The sequence below is a fragment of the Dromiciops gliroides genome, chromosome 2, assembly GCF_019393635.1.
Source record: "Dromiciops gliroides isolate mDroGli1 chromosome 2, mDroGli1.pri, whole genome shotgun sequence".
NCBI classification, from domain to species: domain Eukaryota; kingdom Metazoa; phylum Chordata; class Mammalia; order Microbiotheria; family Microbiotheriidae; genus Dromiciops; species Dromiciops gliroides.
Window position 1 is genome coordinate 534789611 of NC_057862.1, and position 21806 is coordinate 534811416.

Below are 21806 nucleotides of genomic sequence, written 5' to 3' on the forward strand. Positions count from 1 at the left end.
AGCTAGAGGCCACATAGTGACTTAGAAAATCACAAATTAACATTATCTATGTCTTACTGTATTTTTATTTATTTTTTTTTATTTTTTTGGTGAGGCAATTAGGGTTAAGTGATTTGCCCAGGGTCACACAGCTAGTAAGTGTCAAGTGTCTGAGGTTGGATTTGAATTCAGGTCCTCCTGAATCCAGGGCCGGTACTCTATCTACTGTGCCACCTAGCCGCCCCTGTATTTTTATTTATTTTGCTAAACATTTCCCAATTAAATTTTAATCAGGTTCTGAGATCGAAGTTTTGCAGCCATGAGTTTGACAATCCCAGAAAGGTGGAAAGAACATGGGACTTGGAATCAAAGGTCATCTGGCTTCACATCCTAGCAAATGTTAGATGTGACCTAAATACAGACAAGCACTTAGGCCCATTAGGGTCAGATGCAGTACCCAGACCCCCTCCTATTTCAACAATATATTGGAGGGGGCAGCTAGGTGGCGAAGTGGATAAAGCACTGGCCCTGGATTCAGGAGGACCTGAGTTCAAATTCAGTCTCAGACACTTGACACTTACTAGCTGTGTGACCCTGGGCAAGTCACAGTCACTTAACCCTCATTGCCCTGCAAAAAAAAAAAATATATATATATATATATATATATATTGGAAATTGCAGATGGCTCTGAATAGTGTAGTGGATGAAAATTCTTACTAGCTTGAGTCCCTGAGCACTTGGTTAACCTCTTTCTGCCTCTGTTTCTTCATTTGTAAAACAGACATAAGAAAAGCACCTGTCTTCCAAGGTTGCTGTGAACATCAAATGAGATAACTGTAAGGTGCTTAGCACAGTGCCTGGAACATAATGTTATGTAAATATTATCTATCATCATCACTTCCAGCTGCTCTCCTGCTCGGTGATGCCCCAGTCTGATTGAAAGAATCAATAGTGCTTGAAATTGAAGTAGAATCTGGACTTTCCCTTTGTTTCAGGCCTCCTACAATATGATCATAGTAACCCTACCTTGGGATACACATTTCTATTTGAAAAACTTAAAGGGAGTAGTTATTACTAGGTCTCCCTGCCGAGATGAAATCTGGTGTTTCTCCCTTCTCACATGGTGAAGCCCTGAAAATCCCTGGAAGGCAGGAACAATCAGATCTGGAGAAGTGGAGAAATGAAGGCTTGATTATTCTTGACTTCCAGATTCTACCACTGAGTATCAAAACACATTTCTGTGATCCTCCCTCCCTGAGTCCAGGGGGGAAGTGTTATGCAAATTAACCAGGACAAAAACAGGATAATGAAATTTACTTATGCAATAAATCCTACAACTTCTTTATATCTTTAAAGAGCTTAATGCACATTATATTCTTCTGCTGCAATCACTTGTTTTATATCATTTGGCACTGAGTTCACAAGATTTTAACAAGTATGCCTTAATTCTTTATCATGAAACCATATTTGTATCACAATGAATATTAAGCATATCTTTGACAGTCAATTTTTCCAAGTCTAACCTTGATTATAACTTACAGGTTTTCAATGAGGTTTAAATCAGGCAAGTTCCCAGGCCACTAAGAAATTTTTATACCCATCTCTTGCCTATATCTCTTAATTTTTTATGATGTGTCATGGGTACAAGGCCTTGTTGAAATATTCCATCTCTATTTTGGAACTTCTTTAATTCAGAAAAACATCTATTTCTCATTATATCGATATATTTATCAGAGTCCATCATTTCCTCAATGGACATAAGATGTCTAGGCTAACCAGAAGTAAATAATTTCCAAAAGATTTTTTGGGGAGCAGGTATTTAACAATCTGGCAAAAATGCTCATATCTGAACTTTTACCAATTGTTTTGACATAGCCTTAAGTAAATCAAAGTGAATCAAATCAATTTAAATGACCTTTTTCCAATCTTCAGCACTCTAATACTGTCTTGCTCATGATGTAGTTTTTTTTTCTCTTTATAGCAATGGTTAGCAGCTATTCTCACTGGTCTTCTTCTAACTGTTCTTCTAACATCAAGAAGTCCATGCTCCACTTTAGGGAAATCAGTAGCAACTCCTCCAACAGTTAGGTTCCTCTGAAGGTCTTTTATTGTTTTCTGGTTGTCATTTTTTGGGGTTAATTTTTTGTCTCCAAAAGAACTGTCTTTTGAGCTTTGTTGGAACTGATCCTACTTCACTGTGGGCTTGAATAGTCCTTAAAGTCTTTGATTTCCCTAAATCAACAGCTGCTACAATAACTCTAACAGTCATTGAAGTGTACTCATTAAGAACTGAAAAATATTTGTTTTCTTGTGGTAATATCCATTCTTAAAACTATAGAATTCAAAACAAAAACAAGCCATTAAATATGAGCATATGACATGTCATGTAGAAGAGGGATGAGGCTTCGTCTATTTTGGTCCAAAGGATAAAACTAGGGACAAATGGCTAAAAGTTACAGAGAGACAAATTTAATACAATAATAGATTTAGAACCAGAAGGAATTGTTGAGGTCATCTGGTTGGACCGGCTCATTTTACAGATGAGGAAACTAAGGCCTAGATAAATAAAATTATTTGCCAAGGTCACACAGGTAATAAATAATAAAGAAGGAATTGAATCTAGATCTTCTGATCCCAAATCAATTACTCCTTCCACTGTATAATTGTTTTTTGTGGGATTTTTGTTTTGTTTTGTTTGTTTGTTTTTGTGGGGCAATGGGGGTTAAGTGACTTGCCCAGGGTCACACAGCTAGTAAGTGTCAAGTGTCTGAAGCCGAGTTTGAACTCAGGTCCTCCTGAATTCAAGGCTGGTGCTTTATCCACTGCGCCACCTAGCTGCCCCTCCACTGTATAATTGTTGAAGAGAAGTAAAAAAGTACTGAGTATTAGGGTTGTTAAAAAGGGAAATCGGCTGCCTTGGAAGGTTCCCCATCATTGAAGTTCTTCAGGCAGAAACTGAATGGCCATTTGTTGGGAATGTAGTAGGAGGGACTGCTGTTCAAGAATAGATTGGATTCAGTGAACCCAGGGCTTCCTCCCAGCTCTAAGATTCTATAGATCCTTTTCCCCTGGTAGATGCTGCCTTTGCTCTATGTGAAATCGATCCCTCAGCAGAAGTGTAGAAAGCACTTGAGTGTTTATAGCTAGAAATCATTAAGACCAATCAGGGAGTGTGTTCTTTGGCTACTGCCGGGGAAACATATTCACCCTGACATTAGGGTCTGAGGTTCTTTAGGGTTGCGGGCGGTAAAACTTCCTTATTCTTTTCACATATGGGGTCTGCCCTTTGAAAAAGTCATGGGATCATAGATTTAGAGACAGAAGTAAAATAAGTAAACTGAGACCTGAGGGCAGCTAGGTGGGTAAAGTGGGTAGAGCGGGAGGGGGGGGGGGTCTGGAGTCAGGAAGGCTCATCTCCCTGAGTTCAAATCTGGCCTCAGATATTTTCTAGCTCTATAACTCTGGGTAAGTCACTTAAGGCTGCTTGCCTCAGTTTCCTTATCTGTAAAATGAGCTGGAGAAGGGAATGACAAACCAATCTGGTATCTTTACCAAGAAAACCATATGGTATCATGAATAGTCAGACACAACTGAAACAACTGAACAACAACAATCACAAGAAACTGCAACATAGAGAGGTTAAGTCCATGATCTAATAACCAGCAGCTAGCCACAAGAATAGCTAACATTTGTATAGCTTTTCAAGGCTTACAAAGTACTTGACATATATTATATCATTTGATCTTCACAACTACCCTATGATGTTGGCACAATTATTTTCTCAATGTTACAGATGAGGAAAGTGAATCTGAGAAGGGGACTCATCCAGGTTTGCCCAGTTGGCAAGTGTCTAAGGTGGGATTTGAACTCAGGTATTCCAGACTCTAAGCCCTATGTGTCAAACATGCAGCTGGCACCATTCTCTCCCGTGACCAGAACCAGACTGAACTGGGAACTGTTTAACAAAATAAGTTAGAATACAGTAGAACATAGATAATGTTAACATGTAGTTTTCCAAGTTCAGAGCTTGACTCCACTCTACTACACCCATGACTAAAAAAATTTTTAACCTTAGTTACTATAGTCACTGTAGTCAAAGAATTCATCATTTTATGGCCAACTTTCTGGTCATGAGCCTCTCAGCCCTTAGCTAGGATGGGTCTTAGAGAGCAGACACAGTGTGTCCCTGGACTCTCCTTCGAAGCCTGCCCAGCTTTGATGACCTGCCAGGGCTTGTGTGCTCTGCTGGCATAGCTTTTAAAAACCCAGGGTCACCTCCACACCACAATGAAGCATTGGAGAAGGGCTTTAAAGGAATCAAAACTGTAGGGGACCCAAGGTCAATGGAGAGGCTCGTGGTGAGCAAAGGCAAGTTGCTGCCTGTTGCCAACAATGCCTTGTATAAAAAGGAGTGGCAAGGACATGTGGACGTAGTTGACACTCTTGAGGTGTTCAAAAATTCCACTTTTTATGGTAAACCTTGAAGAGCCCCCTCATTGCCAAAGGAACAAAGCTGAGGTGGAGTCCAGTGATGCTTCTTTGGTTTCATGAGAAGCTCTGGGCATGGCGTGTGCAGGATAGCCATACTAACAACCTCTGTTCCCTTACTCTGGTACCCAGCCCAGTAGAGCATAGAATACCTTTGCCCACAGTTTCTCTCCATAATACATAGGACCAGAGACCACAGCAATCTTGTGAAATTGTGCTGTCCTAGACATTTTTCTTCAGTGTCACCCATCATATCATTCTGTCATGACTTCTTTAACTATTTGAAGGATTGGAGGTGAGGAAAGGGATTTGAGTTTTCCCACTGAGCCCTAAAAGGTTTAGAATTAGGCACAATGGAGAGGTTGTGGGGAGTTGCTGAGAATCAGATTTCAATTCAACCTAAGGGAAATCTTCCTAACAATTAAGCTATCCCAAAATAGAATGGGCTGCCTGTGCAGGTAGTGGGGTCCCCTTCATCGGAGGTCTTCAAAGAGAGACTGGATGACCTCTTGCCAAAGCATGTTATAGGAGGGATTCCTTTTCTGATAAGTGTTGAGCTCAATGCCCCTGAGGTCTCTGACTCTGAAATTTGACAATCCCATAATTTACATCAACTCATAAACCATCTCATCTGCCTGCCTGCCTAATCTTGGATCTCTTGCCCCTTTTCTTCTACACATAAGTAGTAGCCTCAGAACTGATTCCCATGAGTTTGGCTGCCATCTAAATATGGATGTCCATACATTACCAAATTCCTCATCTTTATCCATCTCTTCACTCAATCCAGACCATGTAGAGTTCTGTCTTCAAGAGACTGCTCACTGAATGTCACTCTCAAATTGTTTTGAATATGCTAAAGTCAGCACCACCCCTCTTTCATTCTAATCTCTTACCATACCCTAGTCTCTAAGATATTCAGTTTGGTCTACTAGGGAAAACCCTGAACCAAGAGTCAGGCAACCTGGCCTTCAGTCCCAGGTTTGCACTAACAAGCCATGTGACTTTGCCCAGGGTCACAGAGTTAGTAAGTAGCTGAGGTCAGACTCAAGCCTCAGTCTGACCTCAGATCGTCCTGACTCCAGGCCCAGCACTCTATCCACTGAGTCACCTTACTGACATAGATGTCAAAAGAAAATCAAAAAGAAAACATTTAAAAATGATAATGATGTTGGAACAGGTGACCTCTAAGGTTCCTTTCTGTCTCTGTCATTATTATTATTATTATTATTCTAATCACCATGTTCTAATATGTCAGTAAGGTTTCTCAAGAATCTTTGCATTTTAATAAGAGACTCTTGAAGACCAGAAGTTCTTGAATGCCTAAGTGGCCACATTTCCAGCACAGTGACATTCACTGGGAAATATGTTCTGGAGGAGGAGGACCTGCACAGCAGACTTCAAATCAGACCTCATAGTCACCTGATCATTAAGACTGACCCTTCTGTCAGCACCTAGACTTCATGGTTGCTAAGGAAGTCAAAGAGAGCAGCACCACCAGTGGGCAAAGTTCACCAGCAGTATACAGCTTGCTTCATAGCTTACATGTAATCAATAAACATCAATTAAGTACCTACTATGTAACAGGCACTATGCTAAGCATTGGTGATAGAAAAAAAGGAGCAAAAGACACTCCCTGCCCTCAAGGAGTTTACAATCTAATGGCAGAGAAAACATGCAAACAAAATATATAAAGCAAGCTATATACAGGATTAATAGGAAATAATTAACAAAAGGAAGGCACTAGAATTATTGGGGTTGGGGAAGGATTCCAGAAAAGGTAGGACTTTATTTGGAACTTAAAGGAAGCCAGGGAGGTTAGAAAGCAGAGCCAAGAAGGAAGAGTATTCTAGCTACAAGGGACAGCCAGAGAGAATGCCTTGGCCCAAGAGAAAGACTGTTTTATTGGTGGAACAGCCAGAAGACCAGTGTCACTGGATGGAAAAGTATGTATTGGGGGAATAAGGTATTAGAAGACTGGAGCATACCTTTTGACCCAGTCATAGCACTACTAGGTCTGTATCCCAAAGAGATCATAAAAAAGGGAAGAGGATCCACATGTACAAAAATATTTATAGCTCCTCTTTTTGTGATGCCAAAGAATTGGAAATTGAGGAAATGCCCATCTATTGAGGAATGGCTAAACAAGCTGTGGTATATGAATGTAATGGAATACTAGTGTGCTATAAGAAATGGCCAAAAGGGTGATTTTAGAAAGACTTATATGAATTGATGTATAGTGAAGAGAGCACAACCAGGAGAACATTGTGCACAGAGACAGCAGTATTGTTTGACAAAGAACTGTGGATGTCTTAACTATTCTCAGCAATACAATGATCCAAGACAATCCCAAAGGACTAATGATGAAACATGCTATCCACCTCCAAAGAAAAAACTGATATTGATTGAACACAGATTGAAGCATGATATTTTTCACTTTATTTTTTCTTTTATTTGAGTCTTCTTATATAAAATGGCTAATATAGTAATGTCTTACATAATTGTACATGTATAACCTATATCTGATTGCTTTCCACCTCAGAGAGGGGGAAGGGAGGGTTGGAAGGTGGGATAGAATTTGGAATTCAAAACTTTAAATAAAAATATTTATTATAAAAAAAGAACTGTGAATGGCTTAACCATTCTCAGCAATGAAGTGATCCAAGATAATCCCAAAGAACTAATGAAGCAGACTATCCACCTCCAAAGAAAGAGCTGATATTGATTGAACATAGACTGAAGCATGCTATTTTTCACTTTAATTATTTGATTTGATTTTTCTTATTTAAAATGACAAATATGGTAATTTTTATAATAATCACACATATATAACCTATATCTGATTGCTTACTGCTTCAGGGAGTGGGTTGAGAAGGAGGGATAGAATTTGGAACTCAAAACTTTAAATAAAAATGCCTATTAAAATAAAAAATAATAATAACAAAAAGAAAAGGGGCAGCTAGGTGGCACAGTGGATAAAGCACTGGATTCAGGAGGATCTGAGTTCAAATCTGAACTCAGACACTTGACACTTACTAGCTGTGTGTCCCTGGGCAAGACACTTAACCCCCATTGCCCTGCCAAAAAAAAAAAAAAGAAAGAAAGAAAGAAAGAAAATATGAGCAGGATGATTTCAGAAAAACCTGGAAAGACTTGCATGAACTTATTCAAAGTGAAGTGAACAGAACCAGGAGAACATTATACACCGTAACATTGTATGATGATCAACTGTAATTAACTCTTCTCAGAAATACAATGATCCAAAAAATCCAAAAGACTTATGATGGAAAATGACCTCCACAAAGAAAGAACTAATGGAGTCTGAATGAAGATTGAAGCATACTACTTTCACTTTCTTTTTTTCATAGTTTTTTTAAATTTTTGTTCTGTTTTTCTTTTACAATATGACTAATATAGGAATATGTTTTACATGACTACACATATGTAACCTACATCAAATTGCATACTGCCTTAGAGGAGAGAAAGAGGAGGGAGGAAGAGAGAAAATGTAAAACTCAAAGATTTATTAAAATTAAATGTTAAAAATTGTCTTTACATGTAATTGGAAAAATAAAATGTTATTTAAAAGAAGGGGGGAAAGACTGGAAAGGTAGGGTGGGGCTAGGTTATAAAGGGCTTTGAATGCCAAACAAAACATTTTATAGACCTAACCTCCAGCATAAGAAGTACAGCATATCTGTATTATCTGCATCCCTTTCCAATACTGAACCCCCAATTCCTGAATAACAGCCTTCACCTCCTGCTTGCTCTCACCCTTGATTACCTTTCTCCTGCTTTTCATCCATTCTCCTAACCACACATCACTACCATCTAAGACCTTAACTAGAGTAAATGGCTAGAAATTATAGACTTAAGATCTTGGATGTCTGAGCCCCAGCCACAGACCTCTGTTTACTCACTACAGTTCTGTCCCTGACCTCAACTACATCTTGCACTGGGTCATCCTACCAATGCTTCCTCCTCTGCTCAGTCAGCCTCATGGGACCTGTATGCTTGTATTGTTCCTGGGTTCTGGTCCCAGTCTTGCCCCAAAAGGGGCAGGGAAGCAGTCCTGAGGCTCTTGCTATCGCTGAAGAGGGGCCAGTGGACCTGCATTTTGGAGAATGGATTTCGGTTGTGGGTGAGTGTTCCCTTCCTCCACTTCAGTGGTCATGTCAACTTACTTTGCTGGGCTCCCACCAAGGGAGGCTGGCCATGATTCAGGACTTTGTGACAGGAGGTGTCCAGTGTAGAACACAAATTTGACAAAGTGAGCCTTCAGATTCAGAGCAAAGAGAAATCTTCCTACAGAGAGCCCTCTCTCACTGCTTCCATTGGGTTTAAAGCAATACAAAACACAAAACCAACAACTTGGTGGGCGGGGGGAGAGGGGGGAAGCAATCACTTGACTGGTGTCTTGGGCAATCAGACAAACCATGTCACCACCTGTCCCCCATGGCCTTTCTGATTCCACACTGTCCCTTATGATGCTATCAGGGAAACTTTCAGTCACCTGTGGGCTCTGCTCACTAACCTGTCTCTCATTATAGGCTAGGTCCCTCTGTGGCCTTGGAGGGATAGGTTATATAACAATTTGCTTTCACAACCAGCAGAACAAAGGAAAAAAACCTTCCCAGGCTCTGAGCCCTATGAAAGAAAATCACAGAGACTTATAGCCATTTACACAGAGAGCTAGAAGAGGATGAAACCAGAAGTCCATTGCTGGTGCATGAGCGCTCCTGGATCCGTGGCTCTATCCATGGTCCTGAGACTAAATCCACCCCTTCAGCACACTATCATGTCTCCGGCTTCCTCAGAATTAAGGAGGCCAGTCTAATGATTACCAGTGTCAAGCTTGGCTCCAGTTCCTGCCTTGGGCAGCCCTGTTCCTAATGAGCCACACTAGGGAATGATTTGGAACAGCTGCTGACCCCAAGCCCTTTTCACAGATGCCGAAAGTGTATCTCCCACCCCTTCTCCCTTTCCTCTCCAGAAGACTTGGTAACCCTTCCCTATGATATCGCTAAGTTTAATACATAGCCTTCAGGCTGCAAGGGGCTTGGTTGTATCATTTCCAGTTTAGCTACAAAAGAACCATTAATAATAAGTCATGTGCCAGAATTGTGTGCTAGCACCCCACTCATCAACTAAAGGGTTAGTGTTGTCTCTGTTTATTCTGCTTCCTTTTCCTTCCTCGGGGGTGTCCCAACACCATCCCCCTGACGGTTTCTTTTCCTCTTCCATCTCAAAACTTACTCTCACAAAAAGGCTATAAAATCATTCACACAAAAGGACAAGTGAGCTTAGAGGGGTTACCTAGACTAGACTTGGAAGAGCTGGAAGGGTCTTTGGAGTTCATCCAGAAAACCCTTAATGTCTCAGATGAGGATACCAAGAGAAGAGGAGGCCTAGGGATGAAGTGATTTGCCCAGAGTCATAGAGAGAGTTAGTAGCAATGTTGGGACTCACATCTAAGCCTCCTGATTCAGCACTTTCCACTGGACCAGGCTCTCACCCAAGAGGATTTGTATTTTAATAGGAATTTTTAAAAAAACCCTCACAGTAGAATTTCAGACATCAGCCAGTGTCAGGAGAAGCTGGTTGGGTGGGTGGTTGGTTCGGGGTAGCTTTGCTGGGGAGGGGGATAGACTGGAGTTTTCCCAATCCCCTTGAAATCATACAAATGGAATGCAAATCCATAAGGCCAGTCCACTTGTGCAGAATCTACGAATATGAAAACAATGGGGCTAATTTCTCCTGTTTAATTCACTCTTTACATTTTATAGACTTTCATCAGATAGCTATATTTCACATCTTAAAGATCATGTTGCATTTTTATTACATGCTTTCATACTTTTATGGTTCCATGATCTCACTGATGTAAGCACTCCTTCCTCTACCATCCAAGCTTTCCTATCCCATGTAATTCTTTATTCATCCCCAAAATTTTCCCTCCAGGATCCACTCCAGAATCCTGCCCGAAGGTCAGAGATTCTTAATCATTTGGGGGTCATGGAGTCCTTTGCCAGTCTGGTGAGGCCTGTGGACCCCTTCTCAGAATAATAGTTTTAAATGATTTAAATAATTGAAAGAAATGTTAAGTTTCAGTTAGAAGTTAATTTTTTTAAATCAAGAAGTAATTTTTTTCTTTCCGATCCAAATTCACAGACACCTTGAAATCTATCAATGGATCCTTTGGGGTCTGTGTACCCCAGGTTAAGAACTCCTATTCTAAACTGTGATAGACTTAACTCTTTTCAGCATTACAAGGATTCAAGATAATTCCAAAGAACTCATGTTGGACAATGCTCTCCACATCCAGAAAAAAAAGAACTGTGGAATCTGGATACAGATTGAATCATCCTGTTTCTACTTTTTTTGTTTTCTGTTTTTTGAGGTTTTTCCCTTTTGTTCTGATTCTTCTTTCACAACATGACTAACACAGAAATATGTTTAATGTGATTATACATATATAACCCATATCAGATTGCTTTCTGTCTTGGGGAGCGGGGAGGGAAAGCAGGGAGGGAGAAAAATTTGGAACTCAGAATCTTATAAAAACAAACTAAACTATAGAAAATAATAAAATAATTTTATGATTTAGAAAAAAGAACTCCTATTCTAGGTCTTTTCATATTAACAGATATCAGTGATCACTAGGGCTGTCCATTTTCACAAATGTGAGATTTCATGGATGGAGGGGATTCTATCTACTAATACAGATCAGCAACAAACCATCCTACAAAGTATAGTCTTAGAAAATTGCCTGGGACACTGGCCCAGAATCACAGAGCTGACATCAGGCAGAGATGGACCATGAAGCCCGGTCTTCCTGGTTCCATCGCCTATGATACCCTTTGTCCATTGGTGCTGATGAGTTCATCTCCTTTTCTAGGCACACATGTCCTTGGAGATGTCTCCTTTGCCTCCTAAATGCAAGTCATTGTTGGCAATAGCAAGCCTTCCCATGCTCACCACGTGCTTCTCCATTGACCTTGGGGTCATCTGCAATTTTGATTCCACAAAAGTCCTCCTCTGGTGCCTCATTGTGACACGGAGGTGACCCCAGCTTTTGAAAAGCCATGCCAGCCCAGCACAAGCCCTGGCAGGTCATCAAAGCTGGACAGGCTTCGAAGAAGATCCCAGGGACACACTGTGTCTGCTCTCCAAGGACCTGCTTCCCCAAGGTCCAAGAGCCTCATCACCAGTAGGTTGGCCATGAGGAGGTGACTTCTTTGACCCACGGTACAGATTTTAAAAGTTTTAATGCATATTTTAAAGTTGGTCCCCCAGTCATGTTCGATCTAGGCTGGTTTTATATGCTAAAGGAACAAATAAGTTGAACTGCCATTGATCCTAAATAGCCAGGACCAAACACTTCTGCAAGGGTTAGGATTTCATTCCTTCAGACCCCAAAGGAGAGCACGGCACTTGATTGAATAATGATAGTGATATAATAATAGCAATAATAGCAATACTAATCATTATAATGGCATATGTCTAATTCTTTAAGGTTTACAAAGTGTTTTTACAAATATTATCTCATTTGATCCTCATGATAACCCTGAGAGGTCATTGTTATTATTCTCCTCATTCTACAGATGAGGAACCTGAGACAAACATAGGTTTAAGTAACTTGTCCAGGGTCACCCATCCAGTAAGTATCTGAAGGAGTATTTGAACTCAGGTCTTCCCCACTCCAGGTCCCACTTTATCTTAAAACCACTGAGGGGGCAGCTAGGTGGCGCAGTGGATTCAGGAGTACCTGAGTTCAAATCCAGCCTCAGACACTTGACACTTACCAGCTGTGTGACCCTAGGCAAGTCACTTAACCCCCATTGCCCCGCCAAAAAAAAAAACAAAAAAAAAACCACTGAAACCCCCATTTCGTCTAAAAGCATGGGGGAGATGGGCCCCATGGATGGGTTTCAAGAGATCTGTGAACTTAGGTGGGAAAAAATTACATTTTCACTAACATCAATCTGAATGTAGTATTTCTTTCAGTTATGAGTGTAGCTAACAGACCTTATTCTGAGAAGGGGTCCCTGCATTGCACCAGACTGACAGAAGGGTCCATGGACACAGACTAGGTAAAGAACTCTAAGACCAGGGGGCACCTAGGTGGTGCAGTGGATAAAGCACCAGCCCTGGATTCAGGAGGACTTGAGTTCAAATTTGTCCTCAGACACTTGATACTTACTAGCTGTGTGGCCCTGGGCAAGTCACTTAACCCTCATTGCCCCACACCAAAAACAAACACCTCTAAGACTAGAGGAAGATCAACCTCTTCTTCCTGGAAAATAATTTTCTTCTCATCTATTTTCTTCCATACTATTTGTACCTGGGTACCATAGCTGATCTCATATTACCTGAGGCATGTCAGGTTTCAGGGTGGGCTAAAGATAATGACATGGGTTTTTTTTACTCCAAATTCCTTGCTGAGCTTATTCTGCCCCCTTCTCCCTCATTCTTCCCCATGAGAGGCAGCCAGGGGACACAGTGGATAGAAAGCCAGGCCTAGAGTCTGGAAGACCTGAGTTCAAATCCAGCCTCTGGCATTTACTAGCTGTGTGAGCCTAGGTTAGTCACTCTGCCTTCGTTTCCTCAACTGTAAAATGGGAATAATCATAGCACCTACTTTGTAGGTCTGGCACATAGTAGGTGCTATTTAAATGTTTATGCCCTTCCCTACCCAAAGTCTGACCAGTTTCCTTGCCAACATACTGCAGTAGAGTATCGCAAGCTGCAGTCCAGTTCAGACACTTGCTGCAGTACCTTTCTGATGAAACTGGAACCTCGTTCACCAATCTGGCCTCAGACTCAGGCTTTCTGTATAAATATAGAAACCTTCTCTTTTCCAAATCTTCCTGAGCCATTCTAGTCTCCCCATCCACCTCCCTCAGACATTGCCTCGAAGATTGGATGGTGTGTGTGTGTGTGTGTGTGTGTGTGTGTGTGTGTGTGTGTTCATATAGCCATGATCAATTTTTATTTCACCAACAATTGCTATATTTCAAGACTGAAAACATCCAGGCTCAATACACAGCTACCTTTCCAGCTGCCTTTCTCTCCAGATCTAGAGTTCAAGGATGGAAATAATTTGTGGCACGCTCTCCAGTTTTTTCAGCCTCCCAGCAACCCCACCAGCATCTTCTTCCTTGAATTTAATAGGTGATGGGTAGGGAGTGGGAAGGAGTGATAAGCCTGAATCATTACTTTCAGGATTTACAGCCAAAACAGCTACTCTAATGCTTGCTGGGAAATGTGAGAAATGTCTTCTCTGAAGATGAACTGAACTGTCTCTCGGTTCTTAGCTCCTTGTCTTCTGTCCACGTTCCCTGCTTCATCCCATTGCTACCTACCCATCTCTTCCTTTGTCCTCACTCCCAGGACAGAAAGACTCAATGGTATGAACAAAGCCTTGGGAGCATTATGATAGATAGCAGAGGGTGCCCTGAACTTGGAATCAGACCTGTGTTCAAATTCTGACTCTGCTCCTATAGTCTGAGGCAAGTCATGTGACCTCTACAGGCCTCAATGTCCTCATCTGTAAAACGAAGGGGCTGGATTATATTTGATCTGTATTCTCCCTTCCGGCTCTAAATCCTATGACCTGGTTTTGAGTCCTGTATCTGTCTCTGATTCTTAGCACCCATGTGTCCTTGGACAAGTCATAACTCCTCTGAGACTGTTTTTTTCATCTGCAAAATAGGGGTAATCACATTTGGACTACCAGCCTCGCAAAGCCATTGTCAGTATCAAATTAAATCCTGCATGTTAAGTGCTTCATAACCTAATGGCACTATTTAAATGTAAACTATTCCCTATTGTAAAGGCAGCATGGAATTATAGACTTGGAGGCAATAAGACCTAGATTCAAATCCCACCTTGTACACTTGCTCATTGTGTGGCCCTGGACAAATCACTTATTCTCTAAGGGTATCAAGCAAGAGCTGAGGGGCATCAGAAACCATCTGGCCTAGTCCCCTGACTTTACAGATGAGGGAACTGGGTCCAAGGAGTTAAATGGGTTACCCAAGGTCACACAAGGTAGTAAACATTAGAGATAAGTTTTGAACTCAGGACTCTGACACAGCAAGTGTTCTTCTTTCTATACCATGCTGATTATTCTGTGTGGTCAGAAAGACCTGAGTTCAAATTCTAACTTTGCCACACACTGGTTGAATGACCCTTGGCAAGTCACTTAACTTTCAAGGAAATTGTGTTTTTGTTTTTTGAGGGAAGCAATTGGAGTTAAGTGACTTGTTCAGGGCCACACAGCTAGCAATTTTCCAATACTATAGTTACAGAGCACATGCCTCATCTACACTGATAAGAAAGTTCTCACTACATTGATGAAATCTTAGGTCTAGTTATTTATGAGACAGACAGACAGACAGAGACAAAGGTAGATAGATAGAAATGTACGTATGCACATATATACAAACATACAAATGTCATAGATTAAAATCTACATGGCGGAAGAAGTTTCCAAAACAGGCTTCCTACACTGTCAAAATCACAGATCCTTTGAGCATTTGTGTTCATTGTTACTACTGACATAATGCAGCAAAGGTTGGTGCAAGGAGTGTTGGTCTTAGAGGTAAGAGGACCCTGGACTCCAGTTCCAGTTGTGATACTCATTGTTTGACTAAACAAGTCTCTTGAACTCTCTGAGTATCCTTTCCCTCATGTGTAAGACAGATAATGCACTCTCCTTGTGAGGGAAGCACTTTGTAAATCTTAGGTGTTATATTCATGGGGGCCATTAGCATCTAATCACCATTATTAACATGGTTGAAATATTCCTGACCAAGAGAACTGGTGTTGGTGATGGGTTGCTTAACATACATCATGCTGTGACAATACCTCACAGCTGTACATAGGAGTGTGAAGGGTAAATGTTTACCAACTGGTTCTCCCCCCAAACTCCAAATGAAACACTTTTAGGCTTGATCTGCATTATTAAAATTTTTCTATCACTTTCTGAAGTCTAGACAATCAAACAAAACAATGAATCAAGCCCTGACTTATTAAGAATCCTAACAATCCCTGATTAACAATCAGCTCTCCTGAGGGGGTTCAGGGACATGCCTGGTTGTATAGCACCTTATGCTTCCCCAAACATTTCACTATCCATTACCTCCTTGGGAGCCATGCAATAGCCCTGTAAGGTCCTTAGGTCAGGATGACCTGTGGCCATCCAGACACCAGAAATAGAGAAAGTAGGGGGCAGCTAGGTAGCGTAGTGGATAAAGCACTGGCCCTGGATTCAGGAGGACCTGAGTTCAAGTCTGGCCTCAGACACTTGATACTTAGCTGTGTGACCCTGGGCAAGTCACTTAACCCTCATTGCCTCCCCCCCCAAAAAAAAAACAGTACAAAAGAAAAGGAAATAGAGAAAGTTTAGGTGGCTTTCATGCAGTCTTAGCAGAGCTGGGATGTAATACCCCCACCCCCAGCCAAACCCCACTGCTCTTCTACCAGTGGATTCTTTTTCTACAATACCACATTGTCCCTCCAGACCCTCCAGGGCTAAGACAGTGAGTCAAGGTAATCTGGAAGAATAAACACACACACACACACACACACACACACACACACACACACACACACACCCCTCCCAAGTGTTAAAGGCTAAAATTCTACCTAATCTGTCTAAAATATCTAATGAGTGGTCGCCAATAAATTATAAGCTATAGCAAGAGTTAAGCTTTTAAGCATTTATTAAGGAGAATAAGAATTTGGTAGAGAGAGAAGGGCCTACATTCATCTATCTACTAAAGGGAGAGCGCATTTTTAGCTCCCCTCTCTGCCAGAGTCCATATGAAAGAGCGCGAGTCAGAGCGCCCGGTTCCTCCTTCTTCCTCCCACAAGCAAATGTCACTTCCTGACCTGAAAGACCTTCACCTCATGGGCGGAGCTCTTTTACAGTAAGTTTCCAGCAGGTGGCATTATTCTAATCGTTACACAAGACAGAGAATGTTCATGCACTCAAGATGATAATGGGGAAAGAGTACAAGGCATAGAGTCAGAGACCTGGGTTTGAATTCTAGCTCTGACACTTACCAGCTGTATAACCTTCAACAAGGAAGTCATTCAGCTTCTCTGGGCCTCAGTTTCCCCATCTGCAAAGAGGAGATAAAACCTGGGCCACCTACTTCACAGGTGGTGTGTAAATATTTAAGTTCTTTCAGAATGTAATTTATTATTCTTGGATACACCACAACTCATTGTATCATTGGGATTTCATAGGATCTGAGAATTCAACCCAACCTCCTCAGTTTCCTCCAAAAACTGAGTCCTAGAAAGGCCAATGACTTCCTCAAGGTCACAAAGGCAGCAAGTGACAGCCAGGATTCAAAGGTTCCCTTGATTCCAGTATCAGTTCTCCCTCCTAAAGAACATTGACATTTCTAAGCAATTAATTCGAATGAACATAATTCAAACAAAAATATCTAATTTTAGCAACGAGTAAGAATTTTCTTTTAACTAAACAGAGGCATTTGTTTCAGAATCCAAAAGACAAAAGCTTTATAGTCAAAGTTGGTAGAGAAACCCAACAATTTTGGTCCAGGCCCTGTCCACAGACAGAGGGTTGACCTGGGATGGTCGCATTCACAGTTGCAGGAATCCCTTCTGGATAACAATGTTTGACATGGGCTCCAAGGAGTCAGGTCACCCAGGATTGACCTGGCTATTCGAAGGCCCACAAGCAAGCCTAGCAAATTCTCAGGGATGGCAGGGCAGAAATCCTACAGGTGAGTAGCCGTATATCCATCCACCAGGAAGTCAGAAGACATAGGTTCAAACCCTTGTTCTGCCATGCTCTGGCTCTGGGACCTTGGGGCAAGACATTTTCCCTTTTTAGTAGTCAGTCTTTTCCTCTGTCAAATAAGGGAAGGTGTATCAAGTGGATGGTTTCTAAGGTCCTTTCTAGAGATAACATTCTACGAATCTATGCCTGCCTTCTAGGGGCATTCCAGGCCCGACACCATTCAATTAAAAGAAATTAAAGATTAGCAGCGTATGTACACAGGGTGGGTGGCAAATACATGGAATGTGACCCAAGTTGCACATGGCACCTTGAGTGAATTAATTAGGGCACTGGGACAAGGACCAGTTTGAAATAATTGATCCGGGACATTATTTTTCTCTCGGCTCTACCACAGTGAGGGCCCAGCATAGGTTTCCCGGCCCTGGCTTCAGCTTGCTGGCAGCTTCCCTAAAAGCACAGAAAAACCCGGGATTCTCTGAATAATTTAGCATGCTGCACCACAGCAATGCAGATGGGCATAACCCATTTCTGCACACCCAGCTAGTTATCGCCTTTAGTTGGCAGAGATGCCCCGGGCTAATTCCAAAACCAAACCCTCTAGATGAAACCAGGGCCCACCATACCGACTTGCAGTCTTGACCCATCATCTTGAAGTTAAACATCTTCCAGCATTCCTTAGTTACAGTTCTCACACCCAAAGAACCTTATATTTGGAGGGACCTTAGAGAGACCACTGAGCCCAACCTCCTCATTTTGCAAAGGTGGAAAGTGAGGCCCGGAAAAGGTGTCCATGGCTTCACAACTGGCAAGGAGCTATTGCCTTCTATTTGATTGTGTTGCAAACTGAGCCTGGAAAGCAGGTCTTCAGACTCTAAAGCTGATTCAATTTCTCCTTTTTCTTGCTACTTCTCAGTACAGAGTAGATAGGATAAAGTCTAGAATGGGGTTTTTGCTGGTTACATTTATATGTGAAGGGCAGATTTTTAAAATAAAGAATTTAAAGGAGAGGACAAAGTCCTTTTGTTTTTGCCTTCCTACCTATTCACTTTCATGGGAGAGCCAGAAGATTTGGAGGGACTGTGGGAATCCAGAAGGAATCTCTGAGAATTCCTTCTTTCGGGGAATTCCTGAGGGAATCTCAGACCCACTCCTTGAGGTTTGATGAAATACAACCTCAAGAAATGGTCTAAAGAAGAATTAAGGTGGACAACCATGAAACGACTGGAGTTAAAAGGGACTTTCTAACCCTAAGTCATATAGAGGCTTTGGACATGGACCAAAGCCATGGAGGAAGCTGTTTCAAAAGATAAGCCAAATATCCAGGGGCTCTAATTAGATGGCTGGCTGATCTGTATTCCAAAACACTTTAACCCTTGGTGCTAAGACTGGGAATTGACGGATCTCTTTGCTGATGGTAAAAATGACACACACAGATAAGGTGTCTCCCCATCCCACCCAGTCTGATGTCTGGGAGTATAAGAGACTGCTTTCCTTCCTAAAAAGTGCTTATACTTAGCCTGTAGCCAATAAGCTTTTGAAAATGGCAGAGCAGACTCTTCTTACAGCAAAGAAATAGCACCTCAACTGAAGATTACAGTTGACACTCAGTAGGTGGCAGCAACAAGAACAGCCCAGAGGATAAGAGAAAGCCACAAGGAGAAACTGAGATTAAACATCACACCCAACAAGAAGCTGGGCAGATCATCACCTAGCAGGATCAGCAGAGCAGTGTTCTAACAGCACCAGAAGGCATCAGTGGCCCAGAATCCTTGCCTCTGGGAACTTTCAATAAGTGGAGGAATTCCAACAGAAATCAGTCCAGTTGCAAAGCAGACTAGCAGTGGGGAACTCCAAGTTTGGGAGCTAAGAATTCCAGTTCCACAATTGGAGCCAGGCCTAGGAGAAGAAATTTTTTGGTGGCAGGAGAAGGAAAGATTTTCTCTCTCTCTCTCTCTCTCTCTCTCTCTCTCTCTCTCTCTCTCTCTCTCTCTCTCTGTCTCCTTTCTCTCCCTTCTCTTCTCTTCTCTCTCTGTCTCTCATTCTCTCCTCCTCTCCTTTCTCTCTATTTCTCTGTCTCTCTGTGTCTCTCTCTCTTCTCTCTGTGTGTCTCTCTCTGTGTCTCTGTGTCTTTGTCTCTTTCTGTCTCTGTCTCTCTCTGCCTCTTTGTCTCTATCTCTGTCTCTTTCTGTCTCTGTGTCTGTCTCTTTGTCTCTGTGTCTGTCTCTCTCTGTCTCTGTCTCTCTTTCTCTCTCTATCCTCCCTCTCTCTCTCTTCTTCTTTACCTCTTCCCCTCAAACCCATTTACCACATTATTGAAAGGACTGAAGGGGCAGCTAGGTGGCATAGTGGATAAAGCACTGGTCCTGGATTCAGGAGGACCTGAGTTCAAATATGGCCTCAGGCACTTGACACTTACTAGCTGTGTGACCCTGGGCATGTCACTCAACCCTTGTTGCCTTGCCCCCCCCAAAAAAAAAACTTATTAGTAGTTTGGGGGCAGCTAGATGGTGCAGTGGATAAAGCACTAGCCCTGAATTCAGGAGGACCTGAGTTCAAATCTGGCCTCAGACACTTGACACTTACTAGCTGTGTGACCCTGAGCAAGTCACTTAACCCCAATCGCCTCACCAAAAAAAAAAAAAGAAAAGAAAAGAAAAAGAAAGGACTGAACCAAGAAACAATATACTCCAGTGCCCACACTGGAGCAGAGTGGGGAACATTCACAACAAACACAAGCACACACAGGTATGGAAAGCTAGTCACCGAGCTAAAGTAGTTTCAACTCCAGAAACATCGTGCTTCCCCCAGGATAAGCTCATCATCACAGAGCTTGCTTCAGCTTTGTGACTCTGCTCAACACTACCTCAGTTACTTCAGTTGCCTCTCCTACTTCCCAGGACTGTTGTCAGGATCAGATGAGATGATAATTGTAAAGTGCTTAGCACAGTGCCTGGCACAGTAGACACTCCATAAATATTATTATTATTATTACATACAGACACCTATGTGTACATTTCTGTCTCTCCTCTGACATCGCCACCACTCAAGTGGAGTCCTAGTCACCTCACACTTGGACCATTGCAATAGCCTGCTGGTGGGGTCTACTTGACACAAGTCTCTCCCCACTCCAATCCATCCTCCATTCAGCTACCAGCATTTTCCTAAAATCCAGGTCCCCTCCTTATCAGTAAGATCCACTGGCTCCCTGTCACCTCCAGAATGAAATACAAGATCCTTTTCCTGGCATTCAAAGCCTTTCATAACCTAGGCCCTCTGCACGCCCATCTTTCTTATACTTATATATATATGCTTCGAGTCAGTGACATCGGCCTCCTCATTGTTCCTCGAACCAGACACTCCATCTCAACTCCAAGCATTTTCTCTGGCTTTCTTCCCGTGCCTTCCCCACCTCCATTTTTTGGCTTCTCTGGCTTCCTTCAAGAATCAATTATAGGGGCAGCTAGATGGCGCAGTGGATAGAGCTCCGGCCCTGGATTCAGGAGTACCTGAGTTCAAATCCGACCTCAGACACTTAACACTTACTAGCTGTGTGACCCTGGGCAAGTCACTTAACCCCAATTGCCTCACCAAAAAAAAAAAAAAAAAAAAGAATCAATTACAATCTCACCTTCTACAGGAAGCCTTCCCTCTATAGCTTGTTTGTACATATTTGTTTGCCCATCATTTCTTCCCTCACATTATATTGTGAATTCCTCAAGTCCAGGGACTGTCTTATGCCTCTCTTTATATCTCTAGTACTTAGCACAGTGCCTGGAATGTAGTAGTAGTAGTAGTAGTAGTAGTAGTAGTAGTAGTAGTAGTAGTAGTAGTAGTAGTAGTAGTAGTAGTAGAAGTAGAAGTAGGAGTAGGAGTAGGAGTATCCTGGCAGGTCTGATGGACTGTATTATGGAGGAAGGAAAATCAGCCCTTTGGGTCATGAGGGGGAAGCTTCCTGGACCCCCAACAAGGATAAAAGCATTAAAGAATCTTTCACTTAGAGAGACAGGTCCTTCTGCACTTTTTCTGCACCACAGTGAAGGTCTCCTTCTGCTCAGTGAACTGAAAAGGAACTTGGGAGTGTGATAGACAGTCACTTTGCATACAAAACAAGGTGTTTCTTTTTCTGCATTCTTTGCTCATCTGAGGCAAGTGTTTTGGTCTCCCAGAGATTACTCACTGGGCCAAATCAAGACATTTTTGTTCTCTGGTGGTCCCTTTCCTATCCTACCATCAGATAATTGAATAGGTGAGTCCCACATCCCATCCATTTAAATTCTCAGGCATGGGTAGGGATGTTCCAGCACTCTCTAGATCTCAGCCTCATCATACACTATAGCTTGAGTTTTCCCTTTCATCCCTGGCTTGCTTTTCCTGGATAGGATTTCTTAGATGTGACAGACAGAGGCTGTGGTCTCTAGATGGGCATGCTAAGATACCACATCACTGAGTCAGTCAGTTGGGTTTGCTTGTGTTTTCCTCTGTATTCGGGAGATGGGGAGAGTGGTTAAGGAGGCATGGTTTTGATGAAAAAAAGGCAACAATAAGGCTTTCGAAATATATAAAT

At 42.1% G+C, this 21806-nt stretch overlaps 1 protein-coding gene across 1 annotated transcript in view; it reads right to left on the reverse strand.

Moving 5' to 3' along the window:
• The window catches only part of ANK1 (ankyrin 1), a 344837-nt gene that overhangs the window by 292159 nt on the left and 30872 nt on the right, over positions 1-21806 (reverse strand).